The sequence below is a fragment of the Balaenoptera musculus genome, chromosome X (assembly GCF_009873245.2).
Source record: "Balaenoptera musculus isolate JJ_BM4_2016_0621 chromosome X, mBalMus1.pri.v3, whole genome shotgun sequence".
NCBI classification, from domain to species: Eukaryota; Metazoa; Chordata; class Mammalia; order Artiodactyla; family Balaenopteridae; genus Balaenoptera; species Balaenoptera musculus.
The window spans coordinates 18,532,534-18,537,627 of NC_045806.1; the positions used below are offsets into that span (position 1 = coordinate 18,532,534).

At 40.4% G+C, this 5,094-nt stretch overlaps 1 non-coding gene across 1 annotated transcript; it reads right to left on the minus strand.

Annotated features, from left to right (window-relative positions):
- Positions 1-1,527: 1,527 nt before the first annotated feature.
- TRNAG-CCC lies at positions 1,528-1,600 on the minus strand. The gene has a single exon. It is a non-coding gene; the product is annotated as a tRNA-Gly (tRNA).
- Positions 1,601-5,094: the final 3,494 nt, after the last annotated feature.

Consider the following 5,094-nt stretch of genomic DNA (forward strand, 5'->3'; position numbering starts at 1 on the left):
CCCATACCTTGTTTTTCTTCAGATGTGTCTTAATCTGTTGTTCTTCAATATAAATCTTAGAATCAGCTTGTTAAATATCTTTTTAAAAACTCTGAGGATTTTTATCAGAATATCACTGAATCTGTGGATGAGCTTGGTGAGAAGAGAGAGCCTTATGAAATCATATTCTTCTTATCTATGAATGTATTTCTCCATTTAACTCTTTATTAATGTCATCTAATAGTTTTATAATTTTCTCAGTAAGGCTCTAACACAACTTTTGATTGATTTGTTCGTATGTGCCTCATGTTCTTTTGTTGCAGTTTTAAATGGTATCTTTTCAAAACCTACATTTGCTGTTTGTTACTAGTGCATTGTAGTGTGGTTGCACTCTTGCTAAACTCTTAATAAGACTAATTCTTTGTAGATTATCTTAGTTTTTCTACGTAGACAATCATAGCATCTTTCAGGTTTATTTCTTCCTTTTGAGTTCTTATAGCTTTTACTTATTTTTCTTGTCTAATCACCTGACTAGGGCATCCAGGACAACGTTGAACAGAAGTGGTGATAGGGAGTGTTCTTTTTCTTCCACTTTCAAAGGGGATTCTTTTAACTTTCACAGTGTGGTGTTTGTGGTAGGATTTCTTTTACGACTCTTAGGAATCCAGCACTTGCTAGCAGCTTCTTGCTGCTGGAATCTCTAGGTAGCCATTTCCATCACAGGCTGTTTTAAGTTTTTCAGGCATGAGACACTCGCAAGTCTTCCGTGTCTTCCAATTACAGGAAATAAGCACTTTGGGTGGAACCATGGAAATTCCTCAGATGAGACTTGAGGCGGGAAGGTAGCACCACCTCAGTCCTCCCCTACAAGGGAAGTGAGAAATCTTGTCCCATTTTTGCATTCTGACTTCCCTTTACATCCTTGTTCTGGCTGGGGGTACCAAAGGTCATGGGACTGGCTCTTTAATATTAAATATTTAATAAATTAAATATTTAATATTTAATAAATTAAATTTATTAAATTTAATAAATTAAATATTCCTTCATGAATTATGTACCTGAGAGCTTCAGCTCACACTCACCTTGGTATCTGATGTTTCCTTACTGGGGTCTCAAAAATGAGTCAGGAAGAATCCAGCTGATCATCCAGTGACACTTCTATATTTAGCTTAATGAAGCCTGAAGCGCAGCAATAATTACCCTGCTCTTGAAGAATATGAGGACTTTAGAAAGCTTTAACTTTCCTTACCCAGTTCTGACTATCCTCTTATTGTCCACTATTTTAATTATATCTTATTTTTTGATATCACAAATTACAAACTAGATTTGCTTTCTATAGCTAGTATTCATTTACATTTCCTCACAGTTTACCATAGTCTTGGCTCACTATTCCTTCCGGCATCTCAGACCTGCCTTCTGTGGTCATCTTCCTTCATCATGAAGGGCATCCTTTAGAATTTCTTTTTTTAAATATTTATTTATTTATTTGGCTGCGCCGGGTCTTAGTTGCAGCATGCGGGATCTTTAGTTGCGGCATGCGGGATCTAGTTCCCTGACCAGGGATCGAACCTGGGCCCCCTGCATTGGGAATGCAGAGTCTTACCCACTGGACCACCAGGGAAGTCCCTAGAATTTCTTTATTGAACGTCTCTTGCCTGCATTCTGTTTGTCTGTCCTGAGTGTCCTGTTTCCCATGAGCCAAGTCACCTGCAGCGCAGGGTTGCTATTGGTGGGGATAAAGGAGAACAGTTCGTCCCCCAGCTTCTAGCTCCCATTGGTCGACGTTTGACCTGCAAAGAGTTAGCTTTCTCTCACGACCAGGTTGTGTCCATTGAGGTGACTGGGTGATATTTGCAGGGGGCTGCAGGAGGGAGGCAAGAGGTGCAATGTCCAGGTATAAAATGAGGCACTGTCAGCTTGTTCCTTTCTTCAGGAGTATAGATTTCAGTTGGCTGGAATCTGTGCAGAGCTAGTTATCACAGTGGCAGCTTGTGCAAGAGTCAGGTAAAGCCAAGAGGATATGAAGGGGTGTGAAATGGGTGGTCGATTTCATTGTGTGTTTTGTGACTTACATCCTTCCTTCCTCTCTACCTCTCTTGCTCCCTCTCTTTTGTGGTGAGTAATATTTGTAGAAACTGTTATCTATGAGAATTCTTTGAAACCTGGGTTTAATGTGCTTTCTTCCAGAAAGCAATTGTGTTTACTTCTGTGAGATTTCTGGACTTCTTAAAGTAAATCTCTACCTGTGTTTTTTCAGTTCTTGGAAGTTGGGTGATTTCCAGATCCAGTTTGGCATGAGTACCGGCTTACAGTTGTAGATTATCAGGAGAGACCCCGCCGCCACCCCTACCACCAAAGAAATGACTAAGAAAGGCAAATGACTTTATTGTAGCTGTCAGCTGAAAATTTCCCCCTTTTCACAGTGAGTACAGCTCCTGAGGGACCGGGCATGACAAAGGAACCCATTCAACTTTTCTTTTTGCTTGGGCCCAAGGCTCTGCAGGTAACCTCAGGGCAGCTGTTGGCCTTAGCATTTTGTTACCTCTCTGTAGCAAGAGTATTTTCCACAGTGTGATCTGTTCTGTTAAACCAAGATCAAATTGCTGCTGAATTCTAGGTTAACCCTTAAAGAGTTAGTTATTCCTACCTCCTTTGCATTACCTGAAGTTTGATAAACATGTTCTTGGTGTCTTTCTATTGTTAAGGTCTTTGCATTTCTAGCGTTAAGATCCCTTGGACGCCCCCGTTGCCTTTCTGTTCGTTACAGTTCTTTTCTCATTAAGCTTGGGGTTCAGTACTACCCAATTCCCTACATTCTGTCCTGTCCCTGAAGACAAGTCCACAGACTCTTGTCATTTTAAAAGAAACATATGGGATATGTCCTGGTTATCTTTTGCTGCATAACCAATCAACCCCCAAGTTATTTTATTTTATATTTTATTATATTTTGTTTGATATTATTATCTTTCACAGTTTGAGGAGTGTTCAAGGAGTTGACTGAGTTCAGCTGGGCAGTTCTCATTCGAGGTTTCTCATGCAGTTGTAGTGGGTGGGGTGAGAGTCAACTCAAAGGTTTTCTTCACTCAAGGGCTTTAAGGTTGAGGCTGGCTGTCTACTGGGATCTCAGCTGAGCTATGTTAGAGCACATGGCTGGAACAAGTGGTCTCTCCATGTAACCTGGGCTTCCTCACAGCTTGGTGGCTGGATCTCAAGGAAAAGAGTGAGTTAGAAGCTGTATTACCTTTTATGTTGTAGTCTTGCATGTCGTAAGTCTGCTGCATTTTATTTGTTACAAGAGAGTTACCAAGACTGGCCAAATTCATGGGGTGCGGAACTAAACTCCATCTTTTGGAAGGAGGATCAAAGACCTTGTGGACATATGTTATAACTACCGCAGACTTAAGCAGACAAACATAGGAAGGTTTCATGTTTTCAAATTCTAACAAGTTTTTTTTTTTTATTGCCATGGTCATAGCTCTTCAATTCCTGATCTTTTTTGGTGGAAACACAAATGGGCATTTTCCTTTGATTTTATAACTCACTGGGTTTCACTCACTAAATCTTCTTCTGAACCTACCTTTTTTTTTGTTACTGTTATTTATTTATTTGTTTTTATTTTTGGTTATATTGGGTCTTCACTGCTTTCTCTAGTTGTGGTGAATGGGGGCTACTCTTTGTTGTGGTACGCGGGCTTCTCATTGTCATGGCTTCTCTTGCAGAGCATGGGCTCTGGGCGCGAGGGCTTCAGTAGTTGTGGCTCGCGGGCTCTAGAGAGCAGGCTCCGTAGTTGTGGTGCATGGGCTCAGTAGTTGTGGCACACGGGCTCTAGAGCACAGGCTCAGTAGTTGTGGCACACGGGCTTAGTTGCTCCGCGGCATGTAGGATCTTCCCGGACCAGGGCTTGAACCCGTGTTCCCTGCATTGGCAGGCAGATTCTTAACCACTGCGCCACCAGGGAAGCCCCTGAACCTACCTTTATGTATATTCAAGCCCCGAAGATGCATCCAACCTACAGTAATTCTTATCATGTCTTTCAGGTTTCTCTGCCTCCAGTTTTACCCTCCTCTTCTCACTGATATACTTCCAAGCAACACATCTGATCATGTCCCTCTCATGATTGAAAGATCACTGATGGCTCCTTATCTCCAGTTCCTCAACATGGCACAAAAGACCTTCCATGATTGGCTCCTTACCTTCTTCTGTGCCTCATCTCATTTTCCAGTTTCTCTTTATACTCTAGTAAAACTAAACACTCTGCCTTTTCACATCTCTGTGCCTTTGAATAAGTTGATTCCCCCGCCCTAGAATGTCCATCTCTGACCTATCTGGCAGTCTCAAGCATTCTTAAGGTGCATTCACAAATATATCCGTGTTCCCGAGTCTATAGCATCCATTTGTTCAGTCTACTGGCTAGACCTGAATAGCTTTTCTTTTGAAATCTGCAAAGTTCAAATCTGCTCTAATTCTCTACTATTTCTTTTTGATAGGATGTAATAAATACATGAACCTTTCCCTTCTGACATTAGAAGCAGCACTTGTCAGCTCCGGTTAAAAGCTCAGCAATCTCTGAGACCCCCTGGTCTTCAAAGGACACTGGTCAATTTTTCTCAAGAATAGTCTCACCTCACTTTCCTTTGGTGACAGTATCCACAGTCATAATCCCATTGTTGCCTCCAACTGTGAGAATATATCTTTACAGAATTTTCTTAAATATCAACTAGAACCAAGACTTCCCTGTAGAGAGGCAAGTTAAAAAAAAAAGTAATTCAGCAATATAAAAGAAATACAGCAGTATAAAATATAAACAGCATTACAGATGTAATACAGCATATAAAAATTTTAAAGCATAAAAACTAGGGAGAAGAAAATTATTAAAATGGCAATTATTGATATACCATAATTTCAACTTCCGTATTGTTGGACACATCAATATTTCCAATTTTCCTATATAAATAACATGGAAACAAGCATCTTTATGCACAAAAAGTTCTCTCCTAATCTGATTCTGTCTTTTTGATAGATTCCCAGAAATGTAACTATTAAATCAAAGAACATGAGTTCTTTTAAGCTTTCTGATATATTGCCAAATTCCCACCATTCTTCCCAGCACTGCAT